Here is a 21,115-nt window from a genome sequence, read left to right as displayed (position 1 = left end):
TGGCTGTTTACTGCTTTGGTTTTGGTGAGAGCAGGAGCAAGGAACGTTCAAGGAACGAAGGGCAGCTCACCGGTTGATCCTGGAGCCACCACAGACAAGCAGGATCCACATCAGTCTTTTTTTTTGAAGCTTCCCGTTGCCAGCCTGCCGAAGCAGCGATGATGCTGTGACTTCCCCAGAGCGTGTCTTGGGACGACAAGAAGTGACCGGAGCAGGGCGGGACACCCCAGTGTCCTCTTTTCCACTGTGCCCAACGGAACAGGTCAGTGAGAAGTTGCCAAAAGCACTTCAAGAAGGGAGGGCAGGGACTGCACAGGTGACTTTTAGCGTACCTGCAGCACCCCAGCTTTTGGCGTGCCTTCAGTCTGAGCGGTGGTGGCGTGCGGTGGGGTTTTGCGTGACACAGCTGTCACCCCAAAGGCCCTCGAGGCAGGGGGTACCAATATCCTCCGAGCATCGCGTTTGGTGTGGGGATGCTGTTAGGGCTCGACTCCTCCGTCTCATTTCCTACCTGAACAGCGCCAAATGCGGCGGGATCGTGGCCGGAGGTGCCTGCGTGTCACCAAGTAAAGAAATGAAAGCATTAAAACGTACAGAGTACGACTTGGCTGTCACTTGTGGGTGCGAGACCTGTTTGAGTATTACTACAGAGGAGTGATGAAGCATTTCCAGCTACTCGTTTTAAACCCCGGTTTTCTAGTAATAGACTTAAAAATCTTATTGTGCAGTTGAGTTAGTGACTGAGTCTTCACTTTATAATCTCTTTATAAAAATGTATGCACATTAACAGGACGTATTTAATAGACACACTGCCTAGATGAAAGGGCGCTTTGTGGAAGGAGGCTTTTGTGCATTTCTGGATCTCTCAGCAATTCCTGCGGAGCTTCCCAAGTCTGGCTGACACAGAATGGCAGAGGAAAAGACCTTCTCGCTTTCAGCTTGAATGGAGAATAATGGGGAGCGAGAGGGGAGGGGGAGGAACCCCGGCTCCGCAATGCAGAGGTGATTGGTATTGGCACTCATGAGCCGAGCATTTAACACTTTTAGTTCTTCCTACCCCCAGCTGGGGCTTTGCATTTGCAATGAGCTCGCTGCTCTCCTGGCAGTAAAAGTGGGTCTGAGTCAACAATAGCAGCTTCCCAGCCCAGGGAAATTGAGACAACTTTTCTCAGCCCAGGTACCCACCCCCCTTTCTCCCCCCCCTTTTCTTTTTCCTGATTAGGTCCAAGGATTAGGTTTGTCTGTAGTGGCCGTTTTACCAGAATAGCATTTTATTTATTTCTTTTTAATTGAGATCTGATGTTATCTTTCATCTTCTATTTAATCCATCAGCTGGATTTCGGTATTTTTTCTATCTGTGGTGTACCACAGATTCCTGGCAAGGAAAAGGTTTTCTTTCACAAAAAATAAGGTTGCAAGCACACAGATGCCTTCAGTTTGACCTGGCAAACGTCTTCACGAGAGCAAGAATCTAGCAGGCATAAAATTAAGTTCCCACTGAAAGCTAGCAAAAAGAACTAAACTTCAATAAAATAAATAAAATCATGAACTGAAGCTTTCTGATAAACACATTTCCTTTTGCAGTTGCTGGTAATTTATGTGCTCTGTGGGTTACAGAGAGAGCTTCACCTTAATCCTGTTGCAAGAACGACGCGTTCCCAGGAAATGCATTCCAGTTGGAAAACATCTCATAGAAGATAGATTTTTTTTTCCTTTTTGAACAAAGGCCATGCCCTTTTAATTAAGGTGGTGATGCCACACAGATGGGATTGAAGTCCTTTGGAGTAGGGTTTCTAATATGGTCAGGTGGCTGTCATCTCTTCATTCTTTCATTCATGAACTCAAGCAGCTTTCAACACATCAGCATTGGTCTAACTTCATGTGTTTTTTTCCTTTTTTTTTTGAGTTTTCATCTATAACTGCAGGTATTGCTTCAAGTTCTGAGGAATCTCAAATTATGGCCGAGGGAGAGCTGTAGGTCAGTGTCTGGCTTGAGTGTCTGGAGGTTGCCCCAAAGCATAAAGGAGTTGTGGCGTGGCTGAGAGAGAAAGCTGAGGACTGGGGTGTGCCCAGGTGGCTTCACGGAAGCATGAAACTAGTAAAAGAGGAGCATGCATGGCCAAAGTGAGCACGAATCAAGAGGTGGAAGCGGCAGTAGGCTGCGCTCTCTCCGTGTTCCCAGATGACGTGAAGGTGCTTCTCTCAGGATTAACTAAGATACCATGCACTGTTGTCATTGTTGTGAGTGATGGTTTTGTCTTAAAAAAAAGTCAGCCAAGTGACTCAATACCTCTTTGCCAGCAGCCCCAGCGTGAGGATGTAGCTTTTCTTTCGGTAAAACCAAAAGGACGCCAGCGTGCTAATTTTGGATGAAGGCATTATCTCTTTCAAGGTGTGCCTGGATTCATTTCTGGTGCCCCTCATTTTCTTCAATGTCTTCTTGCCAAAGAAAAGATCTTGCTGCAGCAATAGTAAGCTCCCAAATCCGTGGTTTAATTCATCTTCCCAGAGGAAGGTCTCTGTCTGTGTTAGATTCCATTTAACTGTTCATTTGAAAACTTCTTACATGGATGTATGTGCAACCTTACAGCATTTGTTCCTCTCTCCCTCTTTCATCAGAACAAAAAAAAATCTGGCAAAGGACTGAAGTCCCTAAGGCATTGATTTTTTTTTTCCCCTTTATTACCTTTATTTACCACCCAAGTTAGAAGCTCCGTGGTTTGTGAACTCTCCCATGTGTTTCAGTTTTGAGTACTGGCCTTTGTAAGATAGAATGAACATGGAATTTTTGAGAGCACGTTGTTGTAGTGGGTTAACTTAAAAATGAAATGAGTTGATTTCTTCAGGGTTCAGAAACCGGAGATGGCCAGCACTGATTGCAGTTTCCCCGGTAATGTGGATGTTGTTAACCTGGCAGTTTTCTACCACACAGTGGTCTGGCTCTGAATTCCTCCTGATTTGTAGTTCCTTAAAGCCATGCCGTTATTAAAACGAGATTAATTGAATTGAGATTAATCTCACAGACGAGAGCTGCGTGGTGTTAGATGACAGGCAACTTTGGCGTTCAGAACGTGTGGGAATTAAGTCCCTGCTGGTTAATATTGCAGGATCGTTGGCTGCAGCGCCGAGCAGGGATGCCCCAGCGATCGCAAGCAGTCAGCTCGCTTCTAGCGCGATGCATGCGGGCTCCCGAGAGAGGTTTGTGTTGCTGGCACCGGGTGGGTGCAGGCAAACGAAAACACGTGCTGCAGCGCTGCGCGTCGCGCTGCGCCCTGTGCTCCCCGTGTGCGGGGGTTCACACCGCAGGTGTGGTGCTAGCCGGTACCTGGAGCGGAGCCGCCGGGTGGAATTTGTCGTGTTTCTGCACTCGGTGTCTCTTGTAAGCTTTTTGCGGCTTTACCAGTCCGATGCAGCTCTCGTGTAATTCCGAAATTCGGCAAGCTTCGAGCTGCTTTTGCAAAAGCAGGAGGTAATGGAGATTGTTAGTTTCCGAAGGGAGGTAGATGGAATAGGTAAAGCACGCGAAACTGAAGGGCTGTGGTAACAAGCCCCTGCACAATTATCTAACGCCTTTGTGTCCTCCTCACTTAGCGGAATGCTTAGGGAAGCACAGGGCGTGCTGCCGTCGTCCTGTGAGCTATAAAAAGCACACGGGCTCTGAAAGCGGAAGAATTTTTCTGTTAAAATGTCATTAATTTCATTGCGTATTCAGCACAGCGAAAAGCAGCTCGCGCAGGTATGACTTTGGTGCAGGCTTTGTCGTTTGATTTTCGTTTACTTCAGTTTCTTCAAGGGATGGTTACATGAACACTGAATTGAAAAGCAGGTTCCTGGCTTGTCAGGTGAGTATTGCTCACGGAGAACAATTTTTATATCTCCTTCATGCTTTGCAGAATGGTGTGAGCGGTGTTCAGTATTTTGCACGACAGAAACTCCCACTATGATTGTTGTTGTTATTTTATTTTTGGGACTAAATGCTGGAACAGGAAATGACCCCGGCCCCAGTTTCCATGGCTCCCTGTCACTTGAATCCAGTCTTCAAGAAGATGAAAGGCCAAGGCAGCCGTTTGATAGTGGGCAGCTAATTGGGTGGCTGATAGAGACGGGGTTTTATGTGGGAGAGAAAAGGAGAAAAGTAGAGCAGCTGTGTTTCAGGACATGTGTATAATCCCTGATAAAACCCTCCAAGGACAAGGAAATAGAGTAGTGCTGTAACGAAAGGAAAATTAAAAATTATGGGAAGCATAAATGTGGCTTTGGGGGTCGGGGGGAAGCTGGAATTTGGAATAAAAACCTACTGAGCCAAAGGTGCCACTAGAGGTTGGTTTGTGAAGGGAGGATCAGAGAATCTCTTGCTCCTGGCAAAATGTGGTGGTGGTTTTTGTTTTTGTTTAGGCAAATTCCAAGAAAATGGAGCATGATTTCTCTCCCCGTTTCCTTTGCTGAGTTCCTACGGGTGAAGCCATACGCCTGCCTGCTGGCGAGGGCAGGGTGCCGCTGGCTCTGCCTTCTGCTCCTCCTGCGGCTCAGCCCGGGGAGCCCATGGGGTCCCCTCCTGTCGCTGCCGTTAAACACGGCCCCCTACAGAACTACCGTGTGGAAATGGGACTTCTTTGGAGGATGGGTTTAAATCTGAGAGGTGCCTTCTGCTGGCAGCTGGGGTGCTGATCGGGGGTTAATGCAGCTGTAATGGCCGTGGTGGGCAGCAGCCTTCCGACACGTGGCAAAGGTTGTTGGTTGTTTTAAATAGAGTGAAATACTTGGCAGAAAGGCTTTTTTGATGAATTGTTTGAATTCAGGTAGTAAAGCAATTAACTGTTAGATATTCAGATGGTTTTAAGTTCGTTTTATTTCTGCCACTTGACCATATGGTGCAAGTGCATGTTCTTGGCATAAGTGGATCACAAATGAGAGTGCAGGTCCTGCAGTCCCCTCTCGGGTTCGTTTTGCCCTCTTCCCTCCCACTCAGTTTGAGAACGCTGACTGTCGGGGAACTTAGGTCTCATCCAAAAGTGGGCGGTTTAAGTCAACAAACCTACAGGCCCGTTACTCAGTGGTGTCCAGCATCTGCTCTTGATTTGAGGGACAAGTCCTGAAGGAATCCCGAGAGGCAGAGTAACACAGCGGGATGTGACTGAGAGCACAGTTTCGAAGTGAAGTGGTGCTCGCTTCCCCTAGAGCTCCTTCACGGACGGTGCTCTTCATTTGCTCTTCCTCGGAACAATGCGGTTGATTACTTTTTTTAAACTGCGAAGTTTTCCTCTAATAATGCAGCAAGAGGCTAGGTTTTAAACCTTGTTTTAATTCCATAAAAACCTTGACTTACAATCGTTTTGAATGAGTTTTCAGACTTACTCCGACGAAGCAGGGGGCAGACACCTTGTTGTGGGTTCAGCCCTGGGCAGCGGCCGGGTACATCGGCAGCTGACGGCGCGTCCAACCTCGCGGCTGGCTGCCGCGGGAGGAGGAGATGCTTCTCTCCTGCCTCATCAGGTCTTGGGGTTGCAAGGCTGCAGAGCAAGCCGAGGAGAACCTGCTTTATTTTCACCGGGGATCTTCGGACTGACTCATCGTGCAGCCTAACAGCGTGGTTGCAGAGGCAAACCGTGGTGAGGAGGGTTACACAAGCAGTGGAGCTGGGGCTGCCTGCCCAGAGGAGAGGGTTTTGCTTGCCCCTCCGCTGCCACCAGGCACGGGGCTGTCCACGGGGCTCCTCGGGCTCTCCCTGAGCTGGCTGCACCAGGAAGACACAACTGCAGTAAAACACGACTCCTCTCCCTCACCCCAAGACCAGATTGGGCTTTCACGAGTGGTTGGGTGGATTTTTATGGCTTTCGTCTTCTTCACGAGGTGTTCTTCTGTCCAGATGGAGAAGCTAATTGCCTTATCCAGTCTGTCTCTTGCTGCTCTGCCTGGGTTACCCTTATTTTCCCATGAAGTTTTGAATACCTGGAAGGTAAAATTGTTGTAGGAATGTTTAGAGGACACTGGTGTCTTGGGACCTCGCTGGTCCTGTAAACGTTTCCAGCTGGGTAGTGCTGTTACCATGCATTGTTTCATCCTTCTGACTTTTTTTTTAAGTGCAGAATATGCCATCTTGGTTGGCATACTTCAGACTAGAGGCAAATAGTCTGCTTTTTTATCTCATGTGTATCAAAGCAAGCCTTTTTTGAATACAGGAGATTAGGATCTCACCAGCGAAAGCTATCTAATCCAACCAGTTGCTGGTCTTTCACAAAGACTTCAGTGGTTTGTGAGCCTAAACATCTGCTGCACCACGGGTAAATGACCAGCAGCGATGGCTCTGGAGGAATTTGGCACGGCTCTGCCTGGTTGAGGTAAGACCGTTTTGCTTCACCATTACGTGCTCGTAACTTCTGAAACGGTAAGGAAGCAGCTTACCATCTGAAACAGCTGGTTTAGCATAAATAAATAAAAGCCTTAAAACCAGCCCGACTGCTGCCGTTGGGCAGCTCCTCTGCCTTCCCGGACGAGCATTTTATTAGGCAACAGCTGTGGTCGCGCTGCCTGAGCATGTGCCAGTTTTTCTCTTCAGACTAAGCCTTGGGGACTGCTTGTTAGCTCCCCTGCCTGTCTGCGAGGCAGGAGAATGTAAAATGAATGCAGGAAGAGCGTGCTGCGATCCGACACGGCGGCCGTGCAGGTGGGCTTAGGCGATGCACAGAAATGAAACCGCCGCGCTAATCGCGCTCCTCACCGGAGGGCAGCGGCTGCGCTGCGCAGCGTCAGGGTTTTCTGGGGTAATATCCTGGTGGGTTTCCAAACTCCCTCTGCTCACAGAGCCTTTAAGGTTGTGTCTTGTGAGATTTTGGGTGAGTAGTTTGAGAGAATGTTGAGAAATAGACGGCTGTGCCCCAGCTCCTGCAGCTGGGAAGTCCTTCCCAAGGCACGGGCGCAGCGCGGGTTGTGCTGCCGCTCCCGTAGTGTCATTTCCCAGTTGCAGTGCTTGTAGCTGAAACTGCTGTGCACTTAGAAATTGCAAAATCCGATCTCCTGCCTGAGTCATGGCATGCACGCTGTGAGAAGCTGAAAGAAAATCAAATTGATCCAATGTATGTGGGCAGAGAGTGGCGTGTTCCCGTGTGGCCGTGACAGTCCCACGGCTCCCACCTCCCAGCAGCCATCCCATTCTTGTAGCAAGCCTGTTTTGCTTGCAATTATATGAAAACCAACCTGAAAACTAAAAATGCCAGCAATGTGTTCCAGAAGCAGCGATTTTGTTATAATTTTGAAAGTCAATGTTAAGAAAAATGAGTATCTCTTACAGATGCTGTAGCTGGAGCCCTGTTAAAATGCACTTATTCTCGTGTGCTTTTTCTGGAAAGCATTTGTCAGGCAGGGAATAAGGAATCTTTTCTTTGCACCTTTTTCACACATTTATCTGTGGGACAGGAAGAACAGCATTTATTGACCTGTTTGTCTTGCTATTCGGGAGGCTCTAAAGCAAAGCGGAGACTGAGCAAAGTACGGTTTAGCTACGGGGAAGGTAAAAGAGGAGGTGGGAACCCGCATCTTGTTTTCACCGGTACTGCTTTACAACGTTGCGGAGGTGCGGGTGCCTCCAGGGGCTTGCAAATGGGCTTTGTTTGCATTGTAAATATCTTGTAGGCTTCCAGGAAAGTGCAAAGCAATGAGGAAACGAGCGTTGGACTTCAGAACTGCCTGATCGACTTTGTTCCATCAGCTGCACCGCTTCCGCACACTGATGACTGCTGTTTCTAGCAGCCCTCTTTCCTGCAGCGTGCTGCGTGCCAGCTTCTGGATCTCTGGCAGGCTGGGGGGCCGTGCCCTGCTGCAGCAGCGCGAAGGGAGGCGTTTTGTCCGGCACTTTGCTGCCCACACCTGGGTGCGGGGAACTGCACCCTTCGGGTCAGCAATAACCGTGCCATTGTCACGTGCCAGTCTCAAAGAATTCGTCCTTCGGAGGCTTGTTCCCGTGCACAGCGACAAAACAGACCGCGCGTTGGTTTGGGCGGTTTGAGCTCACACAGCTTCAGTCCGAGGGCTGCTTGTCAGCGTGCAGCATGGCAGGAGACGTGTAAGAGGACCCCTAAGCTTTTCATCCGCAATTTTAGTTAGGCTGTTGGCGGACGTGCCGTAGGTACGTGTGTTGGAAAACACGCTCGGCGTTGAACAGCTTCTGTGCATCTCAGGGCGCCCCGCTTAAAATGCTGTGGACATGCAGAGATCTTAACGAGAAATTTTGGCGTGGCTCGGATCGGGTAGTGGCGTTCAGAACTCGCAGAATGCTTTTGTCTGAGCTGTGATCAGGGAAAATAGACGGTGAGTGGGTTTGTGACAAAGATCTACAGAGCATCGGGGAAATAATTTAAGGGATCCTATGAAAGGTTTTAAAGGCAGAATTTTGTTCTGTTACGTCAGAACGAAATAGCACTCGAAACCTGTGATAAGCCTTCATCAAGACTGAGTTTAGACTTCACAGTGAGAGAAAAGACCTTTTAATCCTGCTTGAAGTGCGAGCCCCATCCATCACAGCTGTGGTGCTTCCTCCAGGCCTCTTGCTGGGCAGATCTGTCTGGGTTCGTGGCAGGGGCAGATCAGGAGGGCAGGACAGCCGATGCTGGGGACCCGATTCCCACGCGTGTGCCGTGACCTAGCTCCAGCCCGATCCTGTGGACTGAGCGTGCGGTAGGTTAACGTTGGCAGCGATCTTTCAGCTTGCTTTCATCCAGAAAGAGCTCAGGGAGTGGGAGGGTGGACCTTGGAGTTATTCTTTGTGCTGAAAACCTGCGTGAATGTTTTCAGAATTGTTTTGAAACGTAATCCTTAGACTTGGTGGCGTTTTGAGGGGCTGTAGTGCTCTAGGATCAGCAAGTAAACCTCCCCGACCGCCGCGGAGCTGGCCAACGAAACCAAACCCAACACCATCCAGAGGCTGCTCCCTGCTTCGTCCTCGGCAGAGCTGGTTTAATGGAATAAATACATCGGAAGTCCTCGTGAGTGTTAAATTTTGTCGTGCGTTCTAGACTTTGCAAAGGATTGTAAGGGGGTTGCTCTGGTTTTCCTGCTTTGAAGAAAAACTGTGTCCTTGCTGCCGTGGCTGAAAAGAGGGGTGGCTTGCAGCAAGGTGGCAGCTTCTCACATCGCTGTTGTGCGAGTAGTAGCTCGGGGTTCTCAGTAGGGGGAAATCGGATGCAAGTAAATGAAAAAATATTGAGTTAGCACAAGTAACTAGTGATGACTCTGGTTATCGAATAGGAGACCTTTGTAAATTGTTTTTAAACTGCTGCGATTGTTGTTCTTCGGCTGATGCACTCGGATCTTTCTTGGCCATAGGGCGGCTGCTTAGGAGGGATTTGGTTAGCGTTCCACTTCCTCACGGCTCCATGTGAAGGTCACCACCTCGTAATTCTGAACATGTGGAATTAAACGCGTGCTGCGGTACGTTTTCTGTCCGGATAATTTATGTTTTTATTAGATAATGCTCCTGGTGGAAATTTGACGTTGTGCGGGGAGAACCAGAGCGCGGAAGCAGCTGGCAGCGCTGCCAGCGGAGGCGTGCGGCTCTGACAGATGCTGGCAGATGTCAGGGAGCCCCAGACGTCGCCGAGGAGTGCTGAAGACACGAGTATGAATCGATGGAGTTCACTTCATACTCGGTGATACTGTTACGATTGCCACATCGTAATTTTAATCCTAAAAACTGAGTGTGAAAGGCTGTGAATCCGCCGCGGGAAGATGCAGGCGCTGCGTTAATGCCACTTCTTATTCATCTGCTTCTAAGTCCCAGGGTGAATTAGGAAAAACCTGTTGTTGAAACACTGATTTAATGTTCTGTCAGGCACTGCAGAGAACGGACCTTACCTTGCACGGAAAGGTGATCTTTTCAGAGCTTTCAGAAGATTTTTTTCTTTAAAAAAAAAAAATCAGTATTAAATGACTCATTTTTTGGAATCCTTAGTTCTGTCCCTGAAATACCTGCCATCACTTCACTGTACTGTGTTGTGTTACCTCTAAATTAGGAGGTGAATCATATTTTTTGAATATTTTGAATTTTTATATTCCTTGATATCTTTGCTCTTGTAACCTTGCCCTTGTGCTTGTATCCTTGCTTTACTTAAGACTGAAAAGGCGTAGAAGAATTAAAGTCAGGCAGGGAGGCGAGGCAGAAGCCTGGGTTGCAGTGGTATTGGAGCAAGTTAGAGACATCTGGAGCTGACAGGTGTAACAAAAGTGTGGTGAAAACACTTATTTGAACTGCGTCATGGAAGGCTTCTGGAAATTAAAATAGAGATTGCATGTCGAAACAGGGAGGTGAAATGAAATTGTGAGTATCAGCCATTTATTAATTAGTTAAAATCTGTTCATTAATTTATTAAGATAATATATCAGTATCAACGCAATGAAAAATTTCTTGTCCGATAAATTACGTTTTCTTTCACTTTCTGGCTGTCAAATACAGATCCCAGGGCAGTAGTAACCGTGTTTGACATCAGGAATATTCATTCTCGGAGAAGCATTAATCTGCCTCAGTTGTGTCTGCATTCAAAGCACCGCTAATGCCTTTATTTCTCCTTGGTGTCAGAACTCGCTAATCCTGATACAAAAGTGGATTACAGAGTCATTTCTGTGTGTTCAGACATATGTGCAATACGTAGATAATTGCACGGAAAAGCAAAAGAAAAGGAATTTGTTTAGGTTGCCGAGTTGGAGGCTGTCTCTGGGCAACCTTAAATGCGTAATTCGATTGCAGGTTTGCCAGACCGCTGTTATCTCGCTCGGGGAAACGCGAGGGAAGCTCTGGCCTTTCCTCGTGCTCGCTGGTAGCACTGGAAGTAACGCAGCTGTCAGAGCCTCCTGAAGACCGTAGTTATCTACGTGTAATGGAAAACATCCGGCAGTGACAAATAACGAGGTGGGCAGCCGCTGCTTTCCTGGTTTCTCCTCCCAGCCCTAGGTGCTGCCTGGGCGCGCTTCGGTGTGGCGTTGAATGCCTCAACCAGCTGGGCTCCCACCGGAGCGGGATGTCGATGCCCGTTAACACGGCTCATCCAGTGACCCTAAAGACTGGTATTACCATCTAGTGCTTTAAAAGTTTGGGAATTACGGGGTTTAGAAAAGCACTGTTCTTTCTAATGCAAGTGTAGGCTTTTCATTGATTACTTGTGTTTCTGAATTTGGATAAAATTTTGTCTAACAAATGGAAGCTTGGAGGATTTACAGAAAGTAGAAAGCTATTTTGAGCAAGAAGCTGATACAAAACACTTCAATTTAAAATATTTTCCAGTCAAAGGGGTTTTCATGTGCATCCTCAAAAAATTAAATATGAATGAATGTTAGGAAACCTTGAACACTATGAACCGTTGAGATTTTATAATTCCAAGAGCAAATGTCTGCCTAGGGATTCTTGATTATTCTTAATGAAGATGACACTGTATGTGTGATCAGCATGAGGGCTGCTTAAATAAGAGTGTTCATGTAAGTGGTTTCTTCAGAAGGAAATCACAGCAGAGATTTATTCGGAACAAACGAGCAGTCTTTTCTCCAGAGGTTCAAAAATACTTTGTCTAAATAAAGTTAAACACGAATTGAGACTTGCAAAAAGGTCAAGCAATTCTCTTCTCTTTTGAAACAGAAATTGTTTTAATAGCGTTCATTTGACAGGAGCAATGGAGCTCACTTGATGGTTTGTCTTTTGTGGAAAAGCAACTTGTAGTAATATTTACAGAAGGAATGAAAATAGTAATTGCCTTAGTCATTGTTGTAATTTTAGCAGTGTGTGTATGCATGAGTCCTTTTTGATCTTTCTAATAGGTACAACCCAGCTGGCAATGACATCAGATTATAAAAGGAATTAATATTACTGTAATGCATTTCCAAGGCTGTGTTGTTTTGTTTTCTTTCGCAATTTGGTTCCTTCCAGTTTAACTTCCTTTTTACCGTGGAAATCCGCTCCTGAGCTGTGGTGTTCGCTCCATTCCTCCTGCCCTCACGGTGCTCTGTGAGGTTGGCTGTAAATTGCAAGGCTGTGTGGATGTGCAGGATCCCAGGACTGTGCTTGTAGGTTTGTAGCGATTGCCTTGCGTGGTTTCTATGTGTTTTTTTGGGTTGCAAGACTTAAACTTGATGTCAGTCAAATCTAGTGACGGAAGGGGATGTGGGAGCCGCCAGTGCAGCCTCTTGTCCCGCCGAGCGGTGCTGTGCCGCTGTGCCGGTGCTTGTGCTGGTCCACCTTGGGCTGGCTGCGTCCTGCGTGGGCGTGCTTGCTTTTCAGTAATCCGCAGAAGCCAGTTCAGCTAAGTATTAAAAAAAATAAAAACCCCACAATTTGTATTCTTGCTCCTTTTCTTAGCATTTTCACAAAGAAGTTGAACTTTCAAAGTAAATTGGAGTACTCTTTTCAAAGGTCTGAAGGAGAACAGACACTGAAGATTGTCCTCCCTTTAGGTTAGAAGAGGAATTCAGGAATGTGCATCTGTAAACTTTGGTATAAACTAGAAGAATTAGCCTTTACCTTTTAAATATTTATCTCTTTCAGTAAGTAGGAAGGAATCATGCCGAAATATATTTGGTTTACCTTTAATACCTAAATAATTTCTGCTCAGCATTATCAATTTACACGTTTGGTGCACTCATCAAATGACCAGTATTAATTACCCTAGGACAAGCACATTTTGCAAAGACTTGTTAAAACCAACACAAAGCCCAAAGCAATGACAGCTTACAGAGGCTCGTAGCAGCGCAGGCCTGCCGTAGCTGAAAATACTGTGTTTCTCTTGAAAACTGCGTGGCGAACAGTGGCGATGCCGGGCCGGTCCTGGCAGAAAGCTCCTCCTGCTGTAATGCTGAGCTTGTACGGTTTTCACGTGAAACCGCAGGAATCTGACCGCCTGGTGCTGAGGATCTGATATGTTGAAATAGTTGCAAGAAGCCACTCCGCTGACCGTCCGAAACGGGGCATGGCTGGAAACGGGCAAATCCTGCGCTGCAATCGGAGGTCTTCAGAGGGGTGAAACACTTGTCGAGATTTGGGGCGGGAGGGAAATCCTACGAATTTCAGCTGCTGATTTGTAGCATCCATTTTCAAACACGGAAATAATTCGGGTGCTTTCCATCTCTGTATTGCTAATCAGCAGCTCATCAGAAGAGTGCATACGCTGATTTTTAAATTGACATTCAGTGTAATTTCTTGCTACTGAGTGCTTGGAAGATAAGTGTATTTGTAATAATTTCAGAAAAAAGTATCTTTTTTAGAAGGTCGGGATGATTATTTTCAGTTATGAAATACTCTAGATAGTGTCACTCAAAGTGGAACTTGTTTTCATGGTGTGTATTTATTATTTTTATGTAAGGTGATAAATACTGGTTTGCTGATATTCATATAATTAGAATGATGGTTTAGAGAACCTGCCTTGTTTTCAGACTTCTTTTCCATGAGCCTTTGTGCTACATAGTATTCTGTTCTCAAAGCATGATTTTTATGTTAAAGTTGCTTTTGTGGCAAGAAGCAGAACCTGACCAGGGCTTCGAAACGTAAAAAATAGTTAGCTAGGGACTCCCTGATACAACAGAATGTGTCAGGCGCTCTTAGAGACCAGTATAATACCTACAAAAATTTGTGTTTAAATGCTTAAATGTCCAACTGCGGAGTCTTTTTAACTAAAATAACTGTGCCTCCGTGGATAGCGTGGACCTGAACATTAAGCGAACTTGAACTTCCTGGTGCTCGTCACATGAGGAAACACGCACACACGATGTATTGCGTGTCTGTACTGGGGAGACCCAGTGTAGAGGTGGAAAAGGAGGAGATGCCAAAGAACGATAAAAATAAAGTAAGGCCACAAAAAAAAAAGTCAGCTCCTTCTGTCGGTGCCAAGCTCTCCTAGGGCTGGCCAGGGCGCGGGTCACACAGCCCCGACTCGTCTCGCGGCTCCGCGGCTCCATCGGCGAGATGGTTCCCTCCTGCCTGTCCCCATCCTCCCCTCCTGGCCTCTGGTGTCCCACCCTTGGCCTGCAGCCTGCTCGGTTTGTAAAACAATGAGGGGACGAGATAAAGGCCTGCGCTTTGCAAAGCATCAGATAATTTTTGCTCCCAAAGGCTGGCTGTGGCAATTCTCCTGGGCTGCCTTGGCGTGGGTTTTGGCTGCAGGGAGGCCGTGCTACAAAAGACTCTGAGGCAAGTCCTGCTCTTCTTTGGCGCTTTCCCTCATTAAATCTTGAGCTTTCTCTCCCGTTTCTGGGTTGGAAGCTGCTCTGCTCTTGATTAACACTGGAGTTTTTGTTGTGTTTTTTTTCTTTCAACCTCCCCCCCCTTTCATGTAAATGATGTCTTACTTTTTTACTTGCTTTTTTTCTTTTTTAATTAGAAGAATAAATGCTTGCATTCATGCACAAATTGCTTTGAAGTGCCGTAGGAATTCAATTCATGAGCCTCTCCTTGGTCTCAATTTTTAATTTCTATGTGAGCAGATAACATCTAATGGCTCGGCTCTTTCCCAAAGACTGCGTTTGTTTTCTGCGGGTTGCGCTGCCTCCTCCTGTGCCCTGAGATGAGTTAAACGCGAGCAGGACCGCTGAGCCGGCCAGCCTCCGCTGAGCCCGCCTGCCAGGTTTTGTTTGACGTCGGGGTGACTCCTGCTGGGCTGCGGCCCTCACAGAGCGAGGGAAAAGCGGTCCTGGAGACCTCAGGGACTCTGCTCAGCAGGAGCAGGGCTGCTGGGTGCCCTGGGTCAGCTCCGCTGCTGCTGGTGTCCACTATCTCTGCGAGGCAGCTGACCTTGGAATGAGCTCTAGCGATTCACTTCAATGTGCTCTGGCACTTTCCTCTAGAAGTCTTCTTCAGTTTGACCATCCTAGCAAGTAGTTGCTACTTTGCACCTGTACGTTGTTTTTTGGGGGTCCAGGATACAACATTCACCCCTGGTGTAGGTCTGTTCAGCCGTGTTGATGATGTCTGGTGGTCTTCTGGCTCGTGAAACATAATGGAGAGAGATTGTCAGATAAGTAATCTGTTAGTGAGCTTGTTCCCTGAGCTCATTCACTCCTGGTTGGAAAATGAGAAGAGAAATGGGATCTTTCCAGTGCTGCTTGATGAGTAATTCTATTTTCCTTAGCACTTAAGGAAACGTTTCACTTTACTTAACACTCAGAGAGGACCGGGAGATTTCAAGTGCCAAAGCTGGAGAGAGAAAATTTCAAGTAACTTGTTTCTGTTTTTGTAAAAATCTGGTGATTGAGCCAACATTTTGGTGTGGGGATCGTGGCTGTGGGACTGGCACCGTGTCCCTGGAGAATCCCGGGATGGCTGCAGTGGGATGTGACTTGTAGGGTTGTTGGAGGGAGGGGGCTCCGCAGCCTCCCTGGGCAGCCTGTTCCAGTGTGGGACCACCCTCGCAGCAAGTGAATATTCTCTTGTGACCAAGTGGAATTTCACTTATTAAATGTTTTAATTTGTGCCCGTTGTCTCTTGTCCTGTTCTCTGGGTGCCACGGAGGAGAGCCTGGTTCCCTCCTTCAGGGGTTTGTCCACATGGGTAAGATCCCCCTGGAGTCCCAGCTCTCCCAGCCTCACCTCACGTGAAAGACGCTCCTACCCCTTAATCATCTGGCCCTGGTCTTACCGGGGTTATCACAGAGGGTGACGGTAGAATGAAAGGTCTGCAGAGCCTCTGTCCGTCCCTCAGGTCGGCGCTGCCTGAGCTCTGCCCCTGCCCGTAGCCTCGCTGCGGCCTCCAGAGGAGGCTGTACCAGGCGGGAGGAGCACCAGGCGTTCTCCAGCCGAATCCGGTGTAATGAAAGCTGCCCTGAGCACCTCTTCCTTGAGCCCGGTCTGGCTGTCTCTGCCCCAGACGCCGTTTCAGTGGCTGCTTTTAGCAGAGAGCAGCCCTTCTGCCCCTGCACACCTCCGGCTCTCCCAGCCGCTGCGTAAAGCAGGTGAGACTGGTTGGAGAAGTGTTTTGAAAGGCTCCACCTGCAAGTGGGCTATTGCCCCTAGTACATGAAGGAATTACTTCTTTCTAACCCATTTTAATATATATATCTATGCCATCCTGTAAGGCTTTTTTAACAGCACTATTTTCTAGCTGCAACACCTATGAGAGCAGGCAGCCACATGGAAGCTAGGGGAGGAGTCGAGCTGCAGCGGCTGGAGGTGACAGACCTCGTGGGCATCGGCCGTGCGCTCCCGGAGCACTTCCAGAGGCTTGTCCTGCTCACCTGGGTCTGACGGCCAGGGCTGCTGTGCCCCCGCTGCTGCGCCCACAGACACGGCTGGGAGTCAGTGAGCACCAGGGTGGGGCTGGCCTCGGAGCTGGGGTCAGCTGGAAACATATCAGTTACCTGAAAACAGCTTTACATCCAGGTTAGAGAGGGCGATTGAGATAATGAAGATAACGCAAAGCGTTTATCTCCTGGAGTTAATTTTTTACCTGCTTTTAAAAGCATTTGGGAAATTAAACAGTGTAAGGCTTCAGGAGCATGAGGAATTCTTCCTGCTCCCCGCCTCTCAAACAAGGAAATGGGTGGATTATAGCAAAGCAAAACAACACAAATGAGATACGGAAATAGGTGATTTTATAACTTCTGCTAATGAATCAACGTGGTAATCGGAGGGTGCTCTCGTGCTTCTTATTACAGACACCGACTTGGACAGGAAAGCACTTGTGTACGGACAGTCTGCTTCAGGTTGTTACTGATAAATGATTTTTCTCTTGGAAAAAGTGTAGTGTCTTGCTTGGAGACAGCTGAGATCTGGCCACAGAGCGTGTTTAAAGTTTTAAAGCTCATCTCATTGTGAACGCAGGCAGTGTTGGAGGGTTACCGTTCAGAAGCGCTGCAGCAGCGGTTGCAGGGGCAGGCTGCTATCAGGGTGTTTGCTCCGAACGCTGGTGGCTCTTGCTGAGAGATCCTGAAAAATGACGCTCTTGGACACTGAAGGAAAACAGTCTGTGATTGCGTTAGCATCAGCCCATCCATTTTATGCACAGAAGTTCAGTGTGATGATTTATACATTCCTGTGTTTAAGCTGGTCGGTTTGGGACTTTTTTTTTCCTGACTCAAGTAGATCTCCTTAATGCGTTGCTCTAGCCTCAGTGTTTCTGTGCTGCAGCGTTTGTCCGAGCAAAGCCAAACAGCTTCTGCCTCGCTTGTGTTAAGCACATCAGGAAAAAAAATCATGTGCTCTCGGTTTCCCATCCCACCCTCCCTCCTTTTTTTTTCTTTTGACTTCACTGTAAAATTACACACTGGAGCGTTAGGTAAATCGATCCATGTTCTGCATACTTGCCGTATCCTGAGTTCACCACCGATTGGACAGGCGCTGTAAGGATACTAAAATGGTGTTAAACTCCTCTGGCTATAGGATTACATCTATTTACCTGTATTGGTCTGCTGCTGAAATGTTGCACCGTTTTCAGTCAGTCATTCCTGACACGAACTTCAAACCAAACCAGGAAATGAAGCCAGAGTTCTCCCCACCGAATGAAGTTTCAGTTTAATTTTGTTCTCAGCAAGTGCTCACCTTTGTTCCCCGAAGGGCGGGTGGCACGGAGTGAGGGAGAGCTCTGCTCTGGGGCTGCTGCTGGCTGGGTCAGGAAGAGAGGATGACAAATGGGGGCTGGATTTTAAAATCCTGATAGAGCAACCTAGGGCTAACTGCGTTATTTGAGCGATGGGCGCAACGTCTAGACAAATACTGCCTGAGGAAGAACAAGGAGCACCAAGGCAACTTCTCCGTTGACTTAGGAGGACTGAAAAAAGGCAGTGAGTTGGAAAATGTTCTGTAGGAGTACCAATGTTTGTTATTTTTACCTTAAAAGTAATTATTAGAAGTGCATTGCAGTGCTGCACCGTGGTGTCCTGCGTGCCTAGAAGCAGGCGGGTGAGATGGCAAGCTGCTCGCTCGTGTCGGCGTTGGATCGTCTCACCCGGGGAGCAACGGAGAGCTCTGCCCGAGCACTCTGCCTCTGCAAGCCTCGTCCTTGGGAAGAGATCAATAAAAACGTCTTCTGGCCGTCCTCCTGGGAAGATAAAAGATAGCAGCCCTCGTCACTGTCAGTTCTTAAATCCCTTCCTGGAAGGCTGCGAGGCAGTGTCCCGTTCAGGGACAGAGAATTGCGGAGGTGCAGCTTTTATGGGTCTTCTCAAGCTCTCAGGCTGCAAAACTTGAAACTCAGATTCAACGTTTTGCTGCATTTGTGTTGCTCAGGGTTGCTCTGATAATTTCAACTCCATTTGGTTATAGACATTTAATCAGTTTTAAATATTAATCAATTTTAAATATACTGGGAACATGAAGAAATCCATGTAACTATTATAAGTTTCATATCCTAAAGTCTAGAAGGAGGGATAAGTGCAGGGAGAAAAAAAATCCAATTTTATTGAGAAGACCATCTGCTTTATATTTTAAGGTTGGGTAGCATAACTTTCCTTTTTCTGAAATACTGCCATTGACATTGTCATGAGTATAACTTTAGTCAAGTTACATTGGCTAAATGAATAATCTTTTTAACATGTGGAACTAATTTTCCTAGGGTATTTTCCCCTCTCACTCTCTTTTTTCCCCACCTCTTCTCCATTCCCTTGAAAAAGAAGAGGGAAAAATCTGCTGGTGCCTGATTGCGTTTTTGGCAGATACTCAGTTTTCCATAGTTTTCCCTCATTGTAAATGCCAGAAGTTTTCCAGGGAAACACGTTTACAAGAACTGTGCTAAACTCTGACTGTTTCCAAGCAATGCCCTACCTACCTCGCACCCCCAGTTCTGAATGCAGCTCTTGAAATGATCCGAAAGGCTTTTATCGGCCACAGGCTAGTGGTGGTAGGTGAATTATAAACACTGGCTCTGTGACGCTTTCTCCCCTCAGAATTCAGATCCATCTGCAAATGCACGCACGCTCGCATTTTGAGTACCGGGAGGGTCTGCGTTCGGTTTGCTTACGGGAAAGCTGTGTTAGATAGTCTGAGCGTTTCCTCACAACTGAATATCTTCCACCAATTCCTCCCCATTGCAATTAACCTTGCGTGAAGTTTACACGTAAAATAGCAAAATCACTTAATAAAGCTGCCAAAGGGATCTTTTCGAAGGGTGGTGTGGTTTAACGATGCTCCACCGAGGAAGACCTGTGAGCGTGGACTGATTTTTGCCCGCTAGCAACGCGCATTTTACTTGGAAAGGCCCTGCAGGTGCTGGCATAGGAGCAAACGATATTCTTGCACTGAGCGAGATGGGAACAGGCATGGGATTTCCACGTGGTGTCCGAATGCTGTTGTCACACACTGAGCCCCAGGTAACTGCTTAGGTGCAGCCTGCTCTATCTTGCCATAATTTTGCGATCATTTACCGTACACATTACTGTGAATGGTTGCAGGTTAAGGACGCCGGGGGATCTCAGCTGTGCCCGGAGCACCCCTTGCGCGGTGGGCTGCAGCAGCCTGCCTCGGTACCAGCTGCACGCAGGGCTCTGGCGCGTCTGCCTCGGGAGGGATTACCGGTAACTTTTTGGTCCCACAGAACCATTTTGCAGCTTGGTGAACTGGCAATGGCCCCGGCGAGAGTGCGAAGGAAGATGTACGCTCAGGCCTCTGAATTCAAAGCCAGGTGTTTTATTTACTCTCCAGTTACGTGCTGGGCAGTGAATCAAACCGCAGGGTCCAGGCGAGTTACTCTCCAGTCCTGAGCAGCGTTACTGGGAAGATTTCTTGTACCCACAGAGCACTATTGCGTTCTGCTCCTCTTCCATGCCATTTAGTTCCTCAAAGCAAGAAAACTGGTGGGCACCAGGCAGTGCCTCAAGGTTTCAAACCTCGTGCTGTATTTGAAGTGGGGGCATTGCTCTCATCGGAGTTTTTGCCTTTTGCTATGACTTCCTCCAATTTAGTTTCATATATAAATATATATATATAAATTTCTTGGAGGAAAGCATGAAGCATATCCTTGATCTCATGGGAACCCACTATTTAATGTTTCTCAGTTTTAGAAAATGGTAACAAAACATAATGTGATACGGCTTCAGACGCTGCAAAAACAAACTCCAGAAGAAGCCACAGGTTTCCCTCATAACCGTCTAGCTCTGCGAGTTCCATCATAAAAAGGATTTGTTATATATTTGTTTGCTCACTTTAAAACATTAACCTTTAAAATAAGAAACAGACCCTGGTTAGTTGCTACTTGAGGTTCGCAAGTACAGCAGCCCCGCTGAGTTAATACTGCTTATATTTGACACGTGTACATTTTGCTACTGCTGTTCCGTATCCGTTCTTAATACGGTCACTTTTTCATCCTGCATGATCCAAATACGAGGTACCAGCAGCCCATGTCCAAAATCTGCTCAGACTTTCTTTTAAATGCCTTGCAGTATAGATGTTAAAGCAGCCTCAATGTATTTACAGCTCAGTTGATGTTTTCCTGATCTTTTATTTGTTTTTCCCAATGCTCTGGGTTTGTAAAAATTCTGTTTTTGTTGGTGGGGAGAGGGGTTCGTATCTCACCTGGCAAATAGCGATGTGCAGCTGGTTGGTGACTCTCATGAGCAGCTGCTGCTTGTGTTTGGTTGGGGATCTTGGAGGCTTGGTTTTGGGGGTTGTTGCTTTTGTGTCGTTGTTTGTTTTGTTGCAGTGGTTGTGCTTTTTTGTCAAGTTGGGGGCTTTTGAAGGGCTTTCTTGCTGCAGTGCGTTGCTGCTGAATTTGTTCTCACCTCAAGGCACTGAGGAAACACGTTGGTTAATATTTCGCTTTCTATGTTAAGCTCAGTTTAGTCACCTCCCAAATTTAAAACTACAGATTGTGAATGTCTAAAGCCTCGTTTCAGTACGCTGTGAAGCTGAACCCGAGCTGCCCCTTATCTCGGAGGCTCGGCAGGAAGCCTGACCCCTTTCTAGCAGCAGAGGCTGGCTGCGGCGCTGCGCCCATTCGTCACTGTCAGACCGCACCTGTGGAAGGCATCATGACGGCGGCATCCCAAATCTTCCCCGTCCCAAGGGGTCCCCCACGGACCCCTACCCTTGGAGCCCCTGGTCACATCGTAATTTATCTCGCTCATCGAGCGCTTGTCCACAAAGCTGAAAGCGAGGCAGCTGGTGGCACCGAGAAGCACTCGGTTACATGAAAGTCATTAAAGCTGGGTGCTGCAGAGGAGTA

General features: G+C 47.4%; 1 protein-coding gene and 1 long non-coding RNA gene across 3 annotated transcripts in view; both read left to right on the top strand.

Annotated features, from left to right (window-relative positions):
• LOC308199342 overlaps window positions 1–19,438 on the top strand; it is a 30,396-nt gene extending 10,958 nt beyond the window's left edge. The window contains exon 2 of the long non-coding RNA XR_013954584.1: window positions 130–19,438. This is a non-coding gene — a long non-coding RNA (uncharacterized lncRNA). The remainder of the gene's footprint in view (window positions 1–129) is intronic.
• CACHD1 (cache domain containing 1) overlaps window positions 1–21,115 on the top strand; it is a 102,760-nt gene that overhangs the window by 11,601 nt on the left and 70,044 nt on the right. The window lies entirely within an intron of this gene.

Source organism: Anser brachyrhynchus (genome assembly GCF_964034855.1).
Source record: "Anser brachyrhynchus genome assembly, chromosome: 8".
In the NCBI taxonomy this organism is placed as follows: domain Eukaryota; kingdom Metazoa; phylum Chordata; class Aves; order Anseriformes; family Anatidae; genus Anser; species Anser brachyrhynchus.
The sequence above is the reverse complement of the archived record's forward strand: the minus strand, read 5'-3'. Positions and strand labels throughout refer to the sequence as shown.